The sequence below is a fragment of the Haliotis rubra genome, unplaced genomic scaffold (assembly GCF_003918875.1).
Source record: "Haliotis rubra isolate DU_JTF1 unplaced genomic scaffold, ASM391887v1 Scf552, whole genome shotgun sequence".
In the NCBI taxonomy this organism is placed as follows: domain Eukaryota; kingdom Metazoa; phylum Mollusca; class Gastropoda; order Lepetellida; family Haliotidae; genus Haliotis; species Haliotis rubra.
The window spans coordinates 486,693-507,688 of record NW_025767249.1 but is presented as its reverse complement, the minus strand read 5'-3'; positions in this window follow the sequence as shown (position 1 = coordinate 507,688).

Here is a 20,996-nt window from a genome sequence, read left to right as displayed (position 1 = left end):
GTTCCCCAAACCATGACGCTTTCTCCGCCAAATCTGTCCATGTGTTTTTGTGCGAAGTATGGGTATTACTAAAGGAATTCCAGAAAACGAGGTAAAACTTCACAGTTATATCATCAGCAGCCAAATGTGAACCTAAAGCCAGCCAGCTTAAAGACAAACAATCTATGGGATCATAGCTTCAATCGACACTGACAAGAATCGCTGATGTACAAACCATGAGCAAATACACAAGATGATTATCAAAGCAACAGCATAACCGCTATTACTAAACATAGCTGAAACATAGCTGAAACTGCTGCATCTGACAAGATGCAGACGGAGCAAGCACGGCTTCCTTTGTAAGGGAGAAATGAGCAGTGGCAGCCTGCTCTCCCCAATATGTCTCTCGGACAATTAAGACCTGGCGAACACGCAAAACCCCTAGTCTAACAGAATAGAGTCAATTGGACCGAGTTTCTAGAGTTCTAGAGTAATCAGGTTCGTGACCTAAAGAGTATCTTCAGCGACAATAAATACTAGGCAATCCTGGGAAGACTGGTTACCCACAGATTACAAGAAAAAGGGCAGGGTATATGACACCCTTGACAATAACCTAATCCAAGTTACACCAAGTCAGTACAAGCTCAAAACGCCCATTATTCAATTACTAGCGAAATCAGTTTCGACCTGGCCTCACAGTCTCAGTACGACCCATAACGTCCCAGCAATACCTGGCGCTGATTGGGCTAGAAAGAACAAGTGTTATATTAACCCCCGGCGCACGGACGTCGGAGAGACCGACCAGCGGAATCTAGCAGGGACCTTCAAATGCTAAGGGAAATAACCAGAATTCTCTTTTCTGAAATGATTAAAATCATGCTGACTACGTGTACTAAAACGCTTGGGGAGGGCGAGTAGCCCAATGGGTAAAGCGTTCGTCACGCTGGAAACCCGGGTTCGAATCCCCACATGGGTACATTTTGTGAAGCCCATGTCCTGTGTCCCCCGCGTGATATTGCTGGGATATTTCTGAAAGTGGCGTAAAACCTTACTCACTCACTCACCCAAGAAAAAACAAGGGCATTTGTAAGTACTAGACTGCAGAGATGAACTTAAGCTACCCAAAGGTGACGATAACTGTTTACTACCAAATATGTACAAAGGACCATAATTACATGGAACATATCGAAAGAAAACTAGATAACCCCGCTACTGCGTGAAAAGAAAGTCACTAAAACATCTTCAATGCACGAATACGGTTACCTATCCATACGAGATACCCTACAGCAAAATAATCAATGATGTGTTATTGAGTGAAATGTATGGACAACAAATTCCCTAATGAAGTCCTAATGAATATCAAGATGCCGAGTTGGGCCGATGTATGCCGAGTTGTGCCGAAGTGTGCCGAGCTTTGCCGACTGTCGGCCAGCAATAACCGGGGAGGGCTATGAAGAGCCTTGTTTTACGACTCGGTGACACGTGTAACTTGTAATTTCTACTCCAGTTGCTTATCATGATTCAGGAAAATATCCAAATACACAAATACTTTCAGGAAAGTGTGTGGGTGTACATATCCTTTATCTGGATTAAACATTAAATTCAGCGAGCCTCTCTTTTTACTTTGTATATAATTATACCTACTTGATACCGCTTGTTGCGATGGCCGAGAAGCCTACCCGTCATCTGATAAAAAGGATTCATCCTTAACCATCCTATACTTAACAAGATATGGAGAAAGATATGGAGAAAGATATTCCTGTTTCACTGATGTAAAAACAAATCTGACTAAAGTCATAGAATATGTGGGCACTTGGTACGATCACGAGTGACAAAACCAGTAGAAATTATGTCGCTGATAAAATGCCTATCAAACAGAAAAAATGTCAACTATTTTGTCATCGAACTGAATGTTTCAATGTTCAGTGTTCAAGTCGGATTTCTGTTACATGTCAGATAGAAAAATGACACCATGAGATTTAATGTTATGATAAGACCATTGTTTAGCAGATGGTGTTTTCAACAGGTGTGGACAGTCGATAGCTGCAGTATATCATACTCCGATACACGATGTCACAAAAACGATTTTTGAATACCACAGCATACCTAAAACTGGAGGCGCCTTGACTAAAACATAAAATCAGTTGAGATACGCAAACAGGTTAAGCCAGAAAAGAACTGAAGCCACAGTAAGAAATCCATAACAAACTATCTTGACTGAATATTCGCATCATTCAAAAGATGTAATCTACATGTAGTTTCTTAAGTAGATAGAAGCGACAAAATCATTTCCACATTCATAAGAAATATCTGCTAAAATCAGAGTCGATTGTACAATTGTGACCACACCACGAGCATATATCTGTCTCATCATTCACTAATATATGTAATGCAAGATTTTACCTTAAACATCACCTTGCTTCCGAAAACCTTCCATTGTAAGATTTTACAATAAATCAAAAACGCAAACACCAGAGAAGTCACTCTCGTTTATTTCTTCGGTTTACCTGAAGATCCCACCACACTGCATAAGAATGCGACAACTGACTGGTTTGACGCCGCTCCTAGCAAAATTCCAGCAACATCACTGCGGGGAACACCAGAAATGGGCTTAACACATTGTGACCATGTGTGGATTCGAACCCGGGTCTTCGGCGTGACGAGCCAACGCTTTAACCACTAGGTTACCCCACCGCCCCACTGCATAAGAAGTGGAGCATATTTTGTTGTCGCCGCAGAGCTAGTACGCCTGCCATACAACGTCAACCACACAATGTCATTCAACTCTTACTCAGAAGTTGTTTGATCGAGGTTACCTCATTCAATGCCTCAGTAAATCTATCAAAAAGTCTTTTGGTAGACATGTGGAAGACATTTCGAAATTTGATGCCTCTTTGACAAATATGGTGCCCTATGTAATTCCCTATTTTGACGTGTACAATAAATATACTTCCCCCAAGACTTTGTACACATTTGAGACACCGGGTGCCACTGATGTCTGGAACACATGGGATCATCATTATTTGATAGTGATTCATAAACGCATGCCGCATGGTGACAATCAATGGGTTGTCGGGTCCCGACTCGATTGTTTACAAACAACATCGTACAGCTGTAAAGCTGCTGAAACAAGTACATACTCATGATATTATCAGGAATTGTACAATCGACTGTTTTTTAACAAAGATTTCTTATGGACATAGAAATATGTTAATTTTAAATTACGCGCAGAGATCCCGTTGTTTGAAAAGGGAAACACTTTAAAAACAATGAATGACTTTCCATAATGATAACGAATCTCTGCTGAAAGCTCACTCCATTGTTTCATTCCAATTCTGGCATGTGCATTTGTTTGTGTTTATGAATCACTATCAAACAAAGATGGCACCAGATGTTAGGGAAATATGAAACAGATCAGACATTTACAGCCATAACCTTTCTAACAAATCAAAGTGATATTATATTTTTGCCACATACCTGGTATACAAGTTTTATATCCTAATGAAGCATCTTGAAGATTTCATGATTTCAACAATAAGCAGAGTATAATAAGAAATGATAACAAATTGTTATAACAGCTTTAAGAAGGAACAATTCTATGTGAAAAATGTACAATATAAATAAGTGGTTAATTGACGTGGCTATTTGTAACCATGCTAGTATATATTGTTTGGAACGTATCTGACCCCAATTCGTTATTTCTGAGACGGTGAATGAACGCCCATTCAATTAACGTTGTCTAAAATAGTTTGTTAAAGAGGATTTAATAAGTTGGACGTATAACCTGGTCCACAACCACCTCACGTTCAGCATGAATGGTGGCTCACAGACAGCGTGTTCTTAAAATGGATTTTCGGCACAAATTGGATCCACGCAAACAGCGCCATGCGAGCGAAGGCCAGGCTTTGACTGATTGACGATTCAAACGCAGTGTTCTACTCGCCACAATGCTACATGCAACCCACTTACCTCAATATAAATGTATATGAATCTGGCAGAAAAAATGATTAGATGTCTGGCAAATTACACATGCTCTATATGTTTCAATTCACTGTAATCTAATTGTGGAACTCACCCACGGTTGTAGATGCTGATGGGTTATTCGGGTCATTAGACCGAGGTTGCCGTATAACTAACCCACACCTTGCCTTCAATGGAAACAGCTAATTTCCTTCTCAGGGGCTTTCTCCTGAATGTTTGCTGGTGACCATTCCTTGGTTCTAAGAATGGTTACAGGGACTGAATTCGGTTATGCACATGGGGCTGTTTGACTGTTGTTTAACGCCTCAATCAGCGAAATTACAGCTATATGGCGGCGGTCTGTAAATAATCGAGTCTGGACCAGACAATCTAGAGATAAACAGCATGAACATCTACTCATTTGGGATACCTCTCCATGTGTCAACCAAGTCAGAGAGCCTGACCACCGGATCCCGTTAGTCGCCTCTTATGACAAGCATGGATTGCTGAAGACCAATTCTAACCCGGATTTTCACTGGCTTTGTTTGGAGGTGGACATATTGTTTTGGTTTTGTTTTTAACGCCGTATTCAGCAATATTCCAGGTATATGGCGACGGTTTGTAAATAATCTGGACCATACAATCCAGGGATCAACAGCATGAGCATCCATCTACGAATATTTTTGATGATGGCGCGTCCGTTGGTTGGTGTTTCTGAAACACATGCTCATGGTAGTCTGAATTGTACAATTTCTTAAGATTTTGTAAATTGCCCTGTCGGTTATATGTTCTCAGTGCAGTAAGGGTCTGTTTATTTGGTATGTCTTAATTGAGTGTTTTATTGTTAATATCCACCCTTAAATTTGGTGTTGTACTAAAGATTGAATGGACGCACGCGTTGTTCTCTTGTCTTCTAATCAATTTCCGTTAATGCACCAGATTCTGGGTAATTTGCATTACTATGTTATCAATTTCATGGTGTCATTATATTTACGAATAGAACACAATGTTCCCAATTGGTTGCAGGCATTGTCGACAAAGCGGTTTGACCAAACCCAGAAGGAACCTGATGTTTCATCAGCCCAACTGGCTATTCTGTAACTGTACAGTTCTATGTTAGTGTTGAATATTTGCCACTATAGCTACCACCAAGGCATTTTCCCCATAGCAGTGGAACATAAGAAAGAAGACTGACTGACTGAGTTTGGTTTTACGCCGCTTTTAGCAATATTCCAGCAATATCACGGCGGGGACACCAGAAATGGGCCTCGCTCATTGTACCCATGTGGGGATTCGAACCCGGGTCTTCGGCGTGACGAGCCAACGCTTTAACCACTAGACTACCCCACCGCCCTAAGAAAGAGGAACACCTTATCTGTCATCAGTGAACTTGGCTGGCCAATACCAAACTGTGCAATCAGATATTCTAAAATTTATGTTAGTGTTGAAAATTTGCCACTATAGCTACCACCAAGGAATTTTCCCCATAGCAGTGGAACATAAGTTTAAAGAAAGAAGGACACCTAATTTGTCATCAGTGCACTTGGCTGGCCAATACGAAACTGTGTAATCAGATATTTTAAAATCTATGTTGAACATTACCACTACCACCAACACATTTTCCCCAAAGCAGTGGAACATAAGAAAAAAAGAACACCTAATATGTCATCAGTGCTCTGATGACAGAGCAATACCAATATATATAATCATACGTTCTATGTTGTGTTAAATAGTTGCCACTACCACCAGGTTCGGCACCTGGTGGACTCGACTCTCAACGCCTTGGTATTTGTGTAAGCTTTGCATAACAGTTTGCCTCAAGACCAAGTGTGCTGCATTCAGTCGAAATGGCATCCAGCTGTCACACTTCTCACTTTTTCGCTTTACAAATGAAAACAACAATATTTTGATTTATGCACTAGACACACCAGTTTGTTGTCAATAAATATAGCAGGTAGGTCATAGCGACATTTTCAAATTCTACGTCGAAACGTTGAAGAAATAAGATATAAGTGAGGATATTGATGTCCACGTTGAGGGTGGTCGTCATTATTTGCGTGAGGATAGGTAAGGACTTTTGGTTTTGCTCTAAGAAGATAACAATATATGGATGGATAAATAAGAGCTCTCACAGTGATAACGGGTTGTTCATCTATATATTGTTATCCTTCCTTCCTGCTCCAACTGAGGGAAACCATCATGTAATATTGTGCTATTTGCATGCTTCACAGCGAGGGGGTGACAAGCGGCTGGTGGGACAGCGCCGGCACGCACTTCAGGTGCAACACAGCACAGTCAAGGAGATGATCCCTACTAAATGTAGTCAGGAAACAGCCGTCGCTGTTCAAACAGCCGTTTGTGAAAATAGCACACTATTACATGGTGGTTTCTTAAACAACTTTTTCCATGATCGATAATAAAATGTCAGATTTCAGATCCTGTTGGGTACAGAGGTTTCAGGACCATGTGTCTTATTTATGTTTAGTGCACTTATCCCTATTTCGAGTTACTTAATCATTCATCGTTCTCATTTGAACCCAAACGGAATTTTATAAGAGGCGACTAATGAATCGGGTGGTCAGGCTCGCTGACTTGGTTAACACATGTCATCGTATCCCAATTGCGTAGATCGATGCTCATGATGTTGATCACAGGCGTAAAACCATACTCACTCACTCTTTCCTGCAGTTTCACCTCAAACGTAATATCCATTCTCTTTCTTGCCATAATGCACTAAACTCAATGTTTCCACAATACAATAACTAGAAAAACAACCAAAAATGTTATTTCATAATTAGCCATATTGCAATATGTATTTTACCATGCTGAAGGTTCTGGCATAACGCCCATCATAATCTTCATTATTGTATTTATTTGTTTGTGTGTTCAATCATTGTTGTTTATTTGAAACAGATGCAAACATTCGATGCTTTATGTAGTTTTTTTTAACAATTGTTTATTTTCCGTGTTCCCATTTAGAGGTATTAAATAAAAGCATGCTTTAGAAATATAACCTTTTGAAAGATTCTTTTATTGATGAGTAAGTACAAATACAATAAATTTGTTATGTATGTTGTTGGGAACTTTTTCATTTTGTGCGTGACTACGATTCGCAGTCGTGCAGCTTTCAAATGGTTCCTTAGACATGATATTTATGCGTGACTATATATTATTCGCATCATAGGCCAAGTCTTTAAGCTCAGTTTCATCATGTAACTTTAGGCATGACGTAGGAAGAACATGATGAGTGCACAGCCCCATTTATTATACAGTGAGTAGAACGGTGACTATTAATATGGACACTCCCACGTAAAGAATCCTTTATTCATACCGTCTGAAACGGTAGACAAATCTATCTGAGTAGATGTCCACATTATACTCATATGTTTATGAATCAATATCACACCGTAATGACACCAGATGTTACCGTGCAGGTCAGCGTATCCTGGCCTCCATAGGAAACGTTACTGTCAAATGCAAAACTGTCAAATTGTTTACTTGAAAAGCAAAGAAAATCTTCCAACCCGCCACACTAAAACAAAACACGGGAACATGTGGTACAAGTAAAAAACGGAATTTGCATAAGACATCATTTTGGACATCAAATATGAAAATATCCTCCATATGTCTTCAAGGTTTTGGGAATTTTTACTGAGGCTTTGAATGCTGTAACATGTTGCTAATCAAACTTCGTTTGAGTCATACGATGCTCTTTGAAATTATCGTACAAAAGCATGGTTGATTGTATCTAAACATAATTGAGTACCTAAAGTAGTTTCTGCCATGAAAACTTATTGTATATATATCGGATTGTGAGAAGTTCATCGGATAACATGACATCACTCCATTGTATGATAATTGTACATTTCAATTATCTTTCAATTCGGAAGCATGTACCTCAGCATGCACTACATGATGTACCTCACACTATATAGACGGAAGTGCAAAAGAAAGTATCCCGATGTTTTTAAAACGTGTAACTGATGAGCTGTCTCAGCTGTTGTGTATATTGCGAAATGTATTTTATTGATTGGTATCAAATGAAAATATATTTCAAAAATATATAGTCATGTAAAAAAATCTTTATGTGATGGCTAAGCGCCAGTACCGTTAAGTCAATTATACATAATCTCTTGAAGACAGATCTAGTTTCTTTTGCCTTTCAGCTTACGTAAAATGTATTCCGTCTTAAAAGACCTCCATTAATGCAGACAAGACATTTTACAGTGCATTATTGAGTGAGTGAGTGAGTGAGTGAGTGAGTGAGTGAGTGAGTGAGTGATGGAGTTAAGTTGAGTTCAGTTCAGTTCAGTTGAGATGAGTTTGAGTTGAGTTGATAAAGCCAAATTGAATAATAACAAACAGTTGATAGGGCCGATCAGAGCAAATTAATGAGAAGTAAAAACTAACAGCAGCCTCTGAGACGCTTTTATAGTTAAAAATCAAATGTGGGAAGATTATCCAAACCATCTATGAAAATCATCTGACGCAATTTTTGGCAACCCGATCTATTAAACTAGCCATGAAGCAGTTAAAGTCTCTAAGTGATGAATATGCTGTTACGCTTTGGGCGCCTGGTAAATATGCAGCTAATGTAATCTCGCAGATTCGTGACTTAAGCATCCGTCAGTTTGTTTCTAAGATCTGTTACGACGTCAGGAAGGAAAACATTGGCACCTCGCATATAGACCGCATTCAATGTTGTAATTGTTCAAGCAGGGGTTTTCTTTGGAAACATGGACATGATGTTTCTTACAATTAACAGGTTTGACACGAGGCATGGTTGGAATTACCTAATTACTTTGTCTTCCAAATGTCATGAAAAAAAACCCTCACAGCATTAGAATAACAATCGTTCTCATAAACGCACTACCTGTTGATTCAAATGCCAAGAACGTGTCTGTGGGTGTGGTTGTTGGATGAGGGGTTGGTGTGGTGTACATGTGGGTGGCTTTAGGTGTGTGGACGTATGGAGTGAGAGGTTGGTGTTGGTGGCGTGACGGGAGTGTGGAGTGCGGTGTGTGTGTGTCTTTGTGGAGTGAGAGGTTGATGTTGGTGGCGATGAAGGGAGTGTTTTGAGTGAGGTGTGTGTGTGTGTGTGTGTGTGTGTGTGTGTGTGTGTGGAGTGAGGTGTGTGTGTTGAGTGAGGGGTTGGTGTTTAGATTGAAATATGTGTGTCTTTGTGGAGCGAGGTGTGTGTGATGCGATGGGTGTGTGTGTGTATGTGTGTGTGTTTGTGAGTGAGGTTTGTTTGTAATGAAGGTCGTGTGTGTGTGTGTGTGTGTGCGTGGAGTGAGGTTTGTTTGAAATGATGGATTTATGTATGTGTGTGGAGTGAGGTTCGTTTGCAATGAGGGATGCGTCAATGTGTGTGTGTGTGTGGAGTGAGGTTTGTTTGTAACGAGGGATGTGTGTGTGTGTTTGGAGTGAGGTATTGTTGTTTAGAGTGAAATGAGTGTACCTTTGTAGAGTGAGGTGTGTGAGTGTGTGAAATGTGTGTGTGGTTGTGTGGCTTGAAGGGAGTGTGTGGAGTGAGGTTTGTGTGTGTATGTGGAGTGAGAGGCGTGTGTGTATGTGTGACGTGTGCCTCGTTGTGTGGCGTGAAGGGAGTGTGTGGAGTGAGGTGTGTGTGTGTGTGTGGAGTGAGGTGTGTGTGTGAGTGTAGAGTGAGGGGTTGGTGTTTAGAGTGAAATACATGCATGTGTATCTTTGTGGAGTGAGGTTTGTGTGATGCGAAGGGTGTGTTTTGAGTGAGATCTGTAATGAGGGATGTCTGTGTGTGTGTAAAGTGAGGTTTGTTTGTAATGACGGATGTGTGTGTGTGTGGAGTCATGTGTATGTGTGTTGATATAATAATGAAGGATGTGTGTGTGTGTGTGTGTGTGGAGTGAGGAGTGTGTGTGTGGAGTGAGGTTTGTAATGAAGGATTTGTATATGTGTGTGGAGTGAGGTGTGTGTGTGCGGAGTGAGGTGTGTGTATGTGTGTGTGTGTGTGGAGTGAGGGGTTGTTGTTCGGAGTGAAATGTGTGTGTCTTTGTAGAGTAAGGTGTGTGAAATGTGTGTGTCGTTGTAGAGTGGTGTGTGTATATGTGTGTATGTGGAGAGAGATGTGTTTGTAGGGTGGTCAGTGTGCTGATCAAAGGGGTTTTGTTTGGAGTGAATTGTGTGTGTCTTTGTGGAGTGAGGTGTGTGTGTATGTGTGAAATGTGTGTGGCAATGTAGAGTGAGGCGTGTGTATGTGTGAAATGTGTTTGTCATTGTAGAGTGAGGTGTGTGTATGTGTGAAATGTTTTGTCATTGTAGAATGAGGTGTGTGTATGTGTGAAATGTGTGTGTCATTGTAGAGTGGTCTGTGTGCTGCTCTTGTTTGGCGTGAAATGTGTGTGTCTTTGTGGACTGAGGTGTGTGTGTGTGATTCTTGTTTGTGGTGAGGGATGTGTACATCTATGTGGAGTATGGTGTTGAAGTGCGCGTGTTTAGTGATATGTGTGAGGAGAGATGTGTTTGTAGAGTGGTGTGTGTGTGTGTGTGGTGTATTGTCACAAATGTACTTCTATTTGGTTTGCTTGGGTTGTGTGCTTGCAAAAGGTCTGGTGTATGTGGTTGAACTGAATGTGATTATGACAATAGGTGAGGTGAATTTGGGTTTAACGTCGTGCTTGAGAATATTTCTCTCATATGACGACGTGCATGCGTATGTATGTGTGTGTGCGGCTGCTTGTACTAGCCCAGACTGAAGCTGGTTTTATAGTTCTAGCTCACTGAGATACCATGCCGCAGTGAAGCATGAATACCCACCTCAGACACAGTATACTGTCTCCGAGCCGACCAGTCCATGACGTACCCTTTAATGCTGAGCCGCATTCAGGGACCAACAAGTACCATATTTTAACTACACCACGGAGGCGGTAGATTATGACAAAAAAGTAATATAAGTTGATAGAGGTGAGGGGTAGGCTTAAACGCTTTGTCTGATGTGTGCATGCAACCAGCGTGAACTTTGGGCAATGTGTTATTGTTGGGGGTGGTCACCATCTGAGAGAGCCGTCTGTGTGACATGGCGTCAAGTGGGACAGATGTGACATTGAGACAGATGTGACATCTGTAGAGGTGAACTGGGGTATAAACAGGAGTGAATCTGTGTGTATATTGACGTGAACTCTATTTGAGTTGAGGCAATACGTGCGGTCCCTTTGTTGTTTGACGCCGCCATCAGCAGTATTTGAGCTATATGGCGTCTGTAAATAATCAAGGCTGGACCCTTTTGTATGAGAGTGAATTGTTAAAATTCCACTTTGTGCTAGAATTCCCTGTGTTTTTGCCACGTTTGTAGTTTCTGTGTAACCTGATATTAACCATCGGCATCACTATTGTTACCTATATCAGTATTTATTCTACATCTTCAAATGACAATGCTCTAATTTAGTTATATCAGGTGTTGGCTTGGTAAAACACATTGGTAGCAATATAGGCAGTTTTCCTTTGAAGTTTAATGAAAGAGCAATACAAAAATGTCACCTAACGAGTTTTGTATTGATTTCATCTAAAAAGAGTACAGTTAGTGTGTTATGTAACCCTACATAAATATGAAATACTGATTGCACAAGGTCCCAGTTAGACACGGATTATCACCTAACCATTGATATCCTCGTGCCGGATGTAGACAATTGGTGATTGCTCTGTTAGAATACATACATAAATTCAGAGGATAGCAGAGGGAAGTAAACATCATTTGAAACATCGCTGTCTTTCAAAACAAGCGTTATATCGAGTTCATGGCGGTGTTAAAGATAACAACAGAAGAGGATTGATTGATTGTTGTTTAACGCCGCACTCAGCAATATTCCACCTATGTGGCGGCGGCTAGTCTGTCTCACAGTCCCTGAACCACATTATTTTCCCAACTGCCAAGCCCTCTCTGCAGTGCTAAAACCCTAAATAGAGCAAGTCTAGATTTCCTCAGGTTCTGAATCTCTGGTCTCCCTGGGGCTCCTTTTCAATTTAAATGGCCTTGTTTGTTACTATCAAAATTATATATATTCAGAGACTAAGCATTAGTCTTGGCGGCGGCCTGTAAATAGTCGAATCTGGACCAGATCATCCAGTGATCAAGAGCATGAACATCGATCTGCGCCATTGGGATGCGAAGAGATGTGCCAACCAAGTCATCGAGCCTGACCACCTGATCCCGTTAGTTGCCTCTTACGACAAAGCAGAAGAGAAATAACCTTTGTGAAATCGTTAGTGGGACACTAATATAGAATGCAATTTGTACCCGGTAAAAAGTATCACATCAAGGAAGATTCACCTCATGTTGTACTGCTTGTTTCTAGCTAGGCTCATGAAAATACATTGCACCTTACAATTCGTATATTGTAATATTTTCTTGAGTATTCGACAATTGAAGGTCCAGTATTTATCTTAATTCAAAAGCCCTTGACTATGTGAAAACATGAGTGAACTTCAATATTTATGTCAATGTACCCAAATTGTTACCGCACATATGAAAATCATCTCATTCTGTTGTATATAAATCGTAACCATTCTTCTCATCTATTTGTCATATAGCAATGTTGCAGTTAAATCGTTTACCGGTGTGTGGTTTTGAAAAATTAAACTTGATTGACCATTCTTATCATATATTTGTCGTATAGCAATGTTTTAATTAAGTCGTGTGCTTTTGAAAAAATAAAATTGATTGATTGGTTGAATTACTAAATATGTTCCCCCGTTACAGATGCTATTTAGGACAAACTGAAATATTATGTTTATAAACTGAAACTCTCTTATGTACACATTATCGAGTTTTTATCAAATACAGTCTCCTTCATCACTGGGGTGTATGTTCAGAGAGCCATCAATGGTACGACCTACCATATGTTGTGGAAAATGATAAATATAAATTTCTTTAGAATAGGTCCTCAAAGAGCCTCGGGCGTAGCCATGCCAACCAACTTGAAAGTTTTTATACGAGGGAAATCATTAATATCATTGAATCCTCAGTCACCTGTGTCGCTTTTGGGGTTAACCAGTTTAGGAGAAACAGGGCAATTATGCAGAACACGCTTACCATTTGTCAAGCTTGTACACCGATTCCCAAGTTTTCTTGGTTAGAAATAAACGTGTTGGGATCGTGAGTGAGTGAGTGAGTTAAAGTTTCATGATAAATACATACATTTTAAAAACCTGTCGACGAAGGACAGTAAAACCAACTAGAATATTACAGTATCAAGAATTAAAACTAGCATCTATATCTAAAATTGTACTTCAAATTAGGACAATACAATATGAAAACGCGAGCAACTGAAGGTAGATTAAATATCATACTAAGAGCCATGGGGACTTCCAGTACGTTTGCTACCTGTTTGGATTTACACCCTCCCTTCAGCCGCTGGCGATTGTAGTGATGTTTTAGACATCACTTAAAACAATAAACATATTACGATTAAAAGCTTGGTAGAGCTAAATTTACTTTGAAAGGAGGACAACATTTTTACAATACTTTAATCCCCGAATTTCTTATACGAATCGACAATGCATCTACTGCGCACATAAATTAGGTTAACTACTACATTTAAAACACAAATAGCAGGAAACTATGGAGGTGCACAAGGAGGTATCTTACCTTATATATATAGTATGACCAGAAATTGTTGAGAATTTTAGGAATATGTTTAATTGGATTTCTAGTATAAACAACCTTGACCAGCTATCAAGTGCTTGGTTTCATTCAAGAGAGACAACTCCGTTAATCCATTTTCATTACTTTGTGAAGAGTTATCCCCCTTTGTTTACTTGCTAGCAGACGACATTTTCAGTGATCCTCAGTATGGATGATTTAGAGAAGAGGAAGTTGATTTTAGAGTATTATAACAAGGACATCAGATCAGCTAAAGTGATTTCAAGTAAAACAGGCATCCCTTTGTCCACTGTTTATCGTGTCGGTGACAGGAGGCGGCTTGGTATTCTTGTTTCTAAAAACAAACGAAGGAGTTTAGAAAACTTAAGGCTGGATATGATTGATAGAGGAACTGTGGCTGTCTGTAAGGAGACAATTAGAACTGAGCTGTATGCAATGGGTTGGCCGAAAAGTCGAGGAATTCCATCACCGATCATGAAACCTGAACAAAAGGAGCAAAGGTTGAACTGGTGCTTACAGCATATAAATTTTAACTGGGACAATGTGATTTTCTCAGATGAAAGTTCTGTGTGGCTGTTTCCTAATACACTGAAATTCTGGACTAAACAAAGTGAAAAACCTTTGTATCAGCGCCCAAAGTACAGTCCGAAATTGAACGTATGGGGTGGCATATCTGTGTTAGGGGCAACGCCCCTCTGTGTATTTGAAGGGAATATGAACAGTGAGCAGAACACAGATATTCTCGAGGGACATTTACTTCTATCTGCTCACGTGTTTTATGGAATTCTTTGGATTTTCCAGCAGGACAACGACCCAAAACATCGTTCAAAGCATTCATAGGCCTGGTTTCGGACCCAAAATATGACATTATTAGATTGGCCAAGCTATAGCCCTGACCTAAATCCAATAGAAAATGTTTGGGGACTTATGAAGGAAAGTGTCAATAAGAAAAATCTGACAAATATTGCTGAAATGAAAGAAGAGGTGGTCCGATATTGGGACAGAATGGACCACGACTCTCTAACTTCTTTGATCAGTAGTATGCCCCGTCGCATTGAAGCCTGCATTGCTGCCTATGGTGACTTGACAAAATACTAACTGTTCACCTGTCTTTGAATCTGGAGTTATGTTCTTCTAATATTCACATTTAATACGTGAGTAATGAGTGAAAAAAATATAAAAAAATTACAATCTTTAAATTCTCATTAATTTCTGGTTGTACTGTACCTTTCTGTGCATCTGTTTAGGTTCTAACCAAGTTTAAACTATCAATCATTATCAACATGTTTATATCATAAACTGTATTTTTGTAACATTAGCTAACCATGCTTGGGCGTCTAAATAGAATGTGTATTTGTAATACCTGTGTCCATGCGTTGCATAACAGACATGGCTCGTAAAAAACATAACTGAACATTTTCCATTAAATATATAAACATGCATCCCATGCAGAATGTTTATCTTAACACATGTTTATTGCATACTAGGACGACAATACTGAAATGTACAGTTCCATTAAACCTATTTCACGCTCAACTATCTGTCAATATAGTACATGCTGAGTACAATGTTTTGAGAAAATATTTTAATTTGTTGAACAAAAGATAATGGATGCGGTTGAATACAATCACATGTGTTCTTTGAAATACGAGCATAACATACCGCTGCGCAGTAAAAAGTGCAGTTTTTAGAGTGAGTGAGTGAGTGAGTTAATATTTAGCGTCGCATCTGCAATATTTTAGCCATATCGTGACGAGAATAATTTAAGTTATATCAATATTAAAATCATTAAATTTAGAACGTAAAACCCTGTCATCGAAGGACAGTACAACTACTTGAGTACAACAACTCTAAATTCAAAACTAGTACCCTAACATAAAAATATATCGCTATAGACAACAATACAATATAAAAACGGGCTATCGATCACCAGCAACTGAAGGCTGATCACCAAATTAGATACCATTGGGACTTACAGTACCTCTGCTGCCTGCATGGACCCTAGCTGGATTTACACCATCCTTTCAGCAGCTGGCGATTGTAGGCAAATGTAGCCAAAATTAAAATGACAAAAATACTACATTTAAAAGATCTAATAGAATTAAATTTCCTTTTAATGTTTCGGGACTTACGTACCCAGGAGGACAATAATTTTACAATACTTAAACCCCCCTTGAGGATAGAGCCACTAACAATCTAAGTTACTAATCTAAACAACCAATCAATAAAATACATCTATCTACAAAATGCAGTTTTTAGAAACTCACAAAACGTCACGTTTTTGTGGAATATTAATGCCTGGGGCGTTGAACAATTAACATAAACAAAGTATGAAGACCTAACCTTCGCTGGAATCTCAACGAATCTGGCTTGTTTCGTTTTCTTGTACACGCATTAAGAACAGAAATAACACTAATGTTACCATTACACGTCCCTATTCAATATCTGCCTAACGGCGTTTCTTTCATAACGCGTTACTATTTTGCGTTTAATCTATAGTGTGGGTGGACCACCAGATCTCCTGTCACCAGATCCTGTGTCTAGCAACTGCCTTCGTTACAAGTATCTGCTATTATTTTAGACCTTGACTACAAATTGAGAGAGTGTTCATTTCATACTTTTACATTTACTGTTTTACATCTAAATCAATATAATGTGCAAATGGATCAATCAATCTGCTAGAAATAGTGGTTTCTGTGTTGACATAGTAACAGTCACAGCGCAAGGACACGATTAAAACAGTAACAATGGCACCGAGAAGACGTGGTATAGGTTTGCACTCGTGTTTTCGATCAATGTGTTAGTTTTAATAGCGAGAACAGAATGTCCCGTAAAAGGAACACATGTACGTATTGCACCTGGGCGAATTATATGAGCTATGTATGGGTTACTGATATATTATTCCTTTGAAATACAGACACATTAATAAAACGCATCGATGGTTTGCCTGTGTGATGAAGGTCTCGAAGGTACATCGTAGCATAACATTGAATGTTTTTTTAATATCACGGAACACGGGAATATATTATATTTTAGAAGCATACTCAAATACCCTAACAGTATGTCGATGTTGTTTATTTATGATTATATATATTAATTAAGATATATATTGTAAAATGCAGAAGCCAATGAGAATATCGCTACGAATTTGTTCACACAAACTACCATTATTGAGTGCATTCACACCACAGAGCGAGTTACTAAAATGATTACATCAGCTGTTTAGAACTGGTGTAAACTAATTTATATTTATCGTAGGATGCGATTAATCTGACCATTGGTGAGACTGGATTAATTGGGTCATGGTACAAAGTGTGAAGCCCATTTCTGGTGTACCCCGCCGTGATATTGCTGGAATATTGCTAAAAGCGGCGTAAAACTAAACTCACTCACTCACTCTTTGGTTATGGTACAATGTGAGAAGCCCATTTCTGGTGTCCCCCGCCGAGATATTGCTGAAATATTGCTAAAAGTGGCGTAAAACTAAACTCATTCACTCACTCTAGGGTCATGGAGTGTTATCGTATCATGTCGGTTGGGTCGTTGCATATGGCATCAACGTGCTTCGATGTCTTCGGGCTGTGATCACAGGTGACCACTTGCAAATGTATTTTCAGAAACGTTAAGAAAATGTGGACGTAAAACCAAAACACATTCCTATACAATGCGCGTAGCTACCATTATTAAAAAGCCCGGGACTACACATGATTGTTGCTAAAAAGGTTGGGCAAACCCTCAATACCATCTAAATATAATATGCAACCTATCGGGCTTACATGAAGAAATTGACTTGCTACGCGCCCGATAAAGAAAGGAGAATGAAGGTATAAACAGTCCAAAACGCCATGCACATACATGGAAACGAGCATTTGTATTGTCCAAGTGTTGACGTAATGTTAGAACATCACAGAACATCTGTACATAAAACAGCGTACTTCATATCCAACACTAGAAGCTCATTGAAGGAAATAAATAGCAGAAAAAGTCTTCAAGCATTACTCATACAACACTTCAAGTAGCTGTTGAAAGGTGATGTCGGGGTGTGACAGCCGACAGGATCTTAAATCAGCAAAGATAAATGAAAATGTCGATCACCTTACACGCAAAATTGAAGTTTTTTTATCCTAATTGTGTTGTTCCAGCACTGGTAAGATTCAAGTAAATATTGATACAGGACAATGTTCTTCTTATACAGAGCATCAGGACCCGTCATTAAGGCTTCAATGCCCATACACCTTCTTGAAAGAAAAAAATATGTAATCTTTTTGCATCTTAGTATACAATGTGCGTTTCTACAAACCTACAACCTAAGGGTGTCATGTGTAGTTGCCAAGGTGGCAGATTCTTGAAAACTCAGCCGGGAGCCACGTCAATAATGTCGTCCCTTAATGGTTCCGTTGTGCCTTGGGATATATTCCCAGCTTCCGTCTAATTTCTTTCTTTGTGGCATTGTCTATTATTTATTTCCATCATGGTAAGCAGGCGTTTGATAGAGGGTACGTTGTGTCAATGGAGACATGTGGAGACTTGGCTGCAATATTGCCTCGGGCAAAGATGTCAACAGTTGCTTAATCATAAGAAGATAAGGCGCCTCGGCATTGATCATTATGTTATTATGCTATACTAATTCACAGCACAATGTCAGTCTTTATTATATGTCAGATAGTCTTGGCTTAGTCTTTGGGATTTTCTATATCTATCTTTGGTTCGGTTACCAGTTCATGTCATATCGTTTGCGCGTAGCGAAGTTGAAACTAGTCAAGCGGAGGTATGCCACAGGTGACTAGTCACATGTTTCGAAGTGAATCGAAGTTTGTCTCGTGGCGACATTCTCGTCAAGTTCGTCTGTTTTCGATATCGCATATAAAACGGTAAGATAACATATATAGATCATTACTCATAATTTCAAAATTTACATATATCCCTAACTATTCTTGTCATGATTTTGTTATGTTTGCAATAATTTGGTAATTGTATGAGTTATTGTAAGTAAAAAAATGCATAGGTGGATCCAGAAAGGGGTTGGGGGTGCACCGCCCTTTCGTCCTGAAAGTGTATTAATTGACCCTTGAAACTCTCGTGAAAACGAACTGTGCCCCCCCCCCTTCTGAACTGTGCACCCCTCCTTTCTAAAAAAGCTGTATCCGCCCCAGTAATAAAACATAAGCAGTCCGTAATAACTTGATATGACGTACTGTTGTAAACATTTACTGCTGTATGTGAAACTAATTTAGTTTGTTTATTACTCATAGTCAATTTCAATTCATCAAGTCTTCTAAGAACAAAATGTGGCGTCGCTCTCTTATAATCATCATCATCGTTCGTTCTTTCGTTTAAACGTTGTTATCAGGCATTCACCAAGCAGCTGCTTATTGATGACAAAGTTACTTTCTGATTTGCTGGTCAATTAATTTCTGTTTAAGTACTGGTAGGTGTTGATTTAAAATTTAAATTATATACTGCAATGGGTCAGAATATTCAGTAAATAGTCCGTAAAAGGCCATATTTAAGTCAGTGCACTCACGAATTTGTCGAACTTTTCTTTTTTGAAAAGGGCTCCGTTCTTGAATCCAGGAATCAATGTTGGTTACAGGCAAAACGTCGACGTTTTCGGACAGGTATCTGGTTCGGAATAGACAAGTAGGTCGTAGTCAGAAGCCTTATACTTAAATGATGTGCTGCAAGCCCTCCAAAGATTTCATGAACTTCGAAGCGCTTGACATAATCTTCCATCTGTCGACAAACGTCAAGAAGAGAGTTACGAGCTCATCACAGCTGAGCTGTCTACACCAAGATAGTTACGAGGATTCACAGCACTGGGATGGAATTTGCAAGATTAACAACCAAAGGAGGTCACACTATGTCAAGGTCATCACCAAGGTCAATATTATACCAGCGCCTAAATCAACTTACTAGCATCAGTATATAAGTTACAATGTACACTGCCACAAGAAGGTCACGCTATGTCAAGGTCATCACCAAGGTCAATATTATACCAGCGCCTAAATCCACTTACTAGCATCAGTATATAAGTTACAATGTACACTGCCACAAAAAGGTCACGCTATGTCAAGGTCATCACCAAGGTCAATATTATACCAGCGCCTAAATCAACTAACTAGCATCAGTATATAAGTTACAATGTACACTGCCACAAGAAGGTCACTCTATGTCAAGGTCATCACCAAGGTCAATATTATACCAGCGCCTAAATCCACTTACTAGCATCAGTATATAAGTTACAATGTACACTGCCACAAGAAGGTCACGCTATGTCAAGGTCATCACCAAGGTCAATATTATACCAGCGCCTAAATCCACTTACTAGCATCAGTATATAAGTTACAATGTACACTGCCACTAGAAGGTCACGCTATGTCAAGGTCATCACCAGGGTCAATATTATACCAGCGCCTAAATCCACTTACTAGCATCAGTATATAAGTTACAATGTACACTGCCACAAGAAGGTCACGCTATGTCAAGGTCATCACCAGGGTCAATATTATACCAGCGCCTAAATCCACTTACTAGCATCAGTATATAAGTTACAATGTACACTGCCACAAGAAGGTCACGCTATGTCAAGGTCATCACCAAGGTCAATATTATACCAGCGCCTAAATCCACTTACTAGCATCAGTATATAAGTCACAATGTACACTGCCACAATACACAAAGTTGCTCCCAAAGAGCATAAATTCTTCATACGTTGACTATCTCACAAGTGACTTACAGAATGCTAGTATTTTTTTAAACCTTTGAAGCATAGAATTAAAAGAAATATGCAAATAGTATCAATTTCGCTGAAGTATATAAACTTGAAAACAAACATATTAACGGCAATCAATCAATCAAGAATTTTAACATGAATCCATCAAGTCAACAGAAAGTGAAAATTAATGGACAACAAGGGTCCATTTACGAGGACATTAACTTACCTAGCCTTCTAGACATGAAAACCAAGAACTCATTGAAACGCTTATTCATTCACTAAATTCTCTGAAGCACTACAATCAAACTTCTTCTAAGCACTGCTTGGCAAAGCAAACGGTGTTTTTGTAAGGGAACAATATCCAAACCGTTACATGATAAACACATCTGTTTATCGTCGATTTAGGTATACTGGAAATAATTCCTCCCAATGCATCTTAGAGGATGACAGCTATTCTCCAAGCATCGAAACCTCAATCTCTCGGGTCTACCTGAAGCTTTCCAAGTTTGGTGAGGTACCTGAATTAACCTCATTGATCCCTGTAGGAATTCCAACTTTGAATAACACCCTTGAATCATCTGAAGCCTGACTATAAATATGCAAGAGAATGGATACGCTTTTACCACAAGGCTAACCATCCAGCCTACATGTTCAATGAAGTTAAAATATATAACACAAGTCTGTCTTAGTGAGAGGCAATTT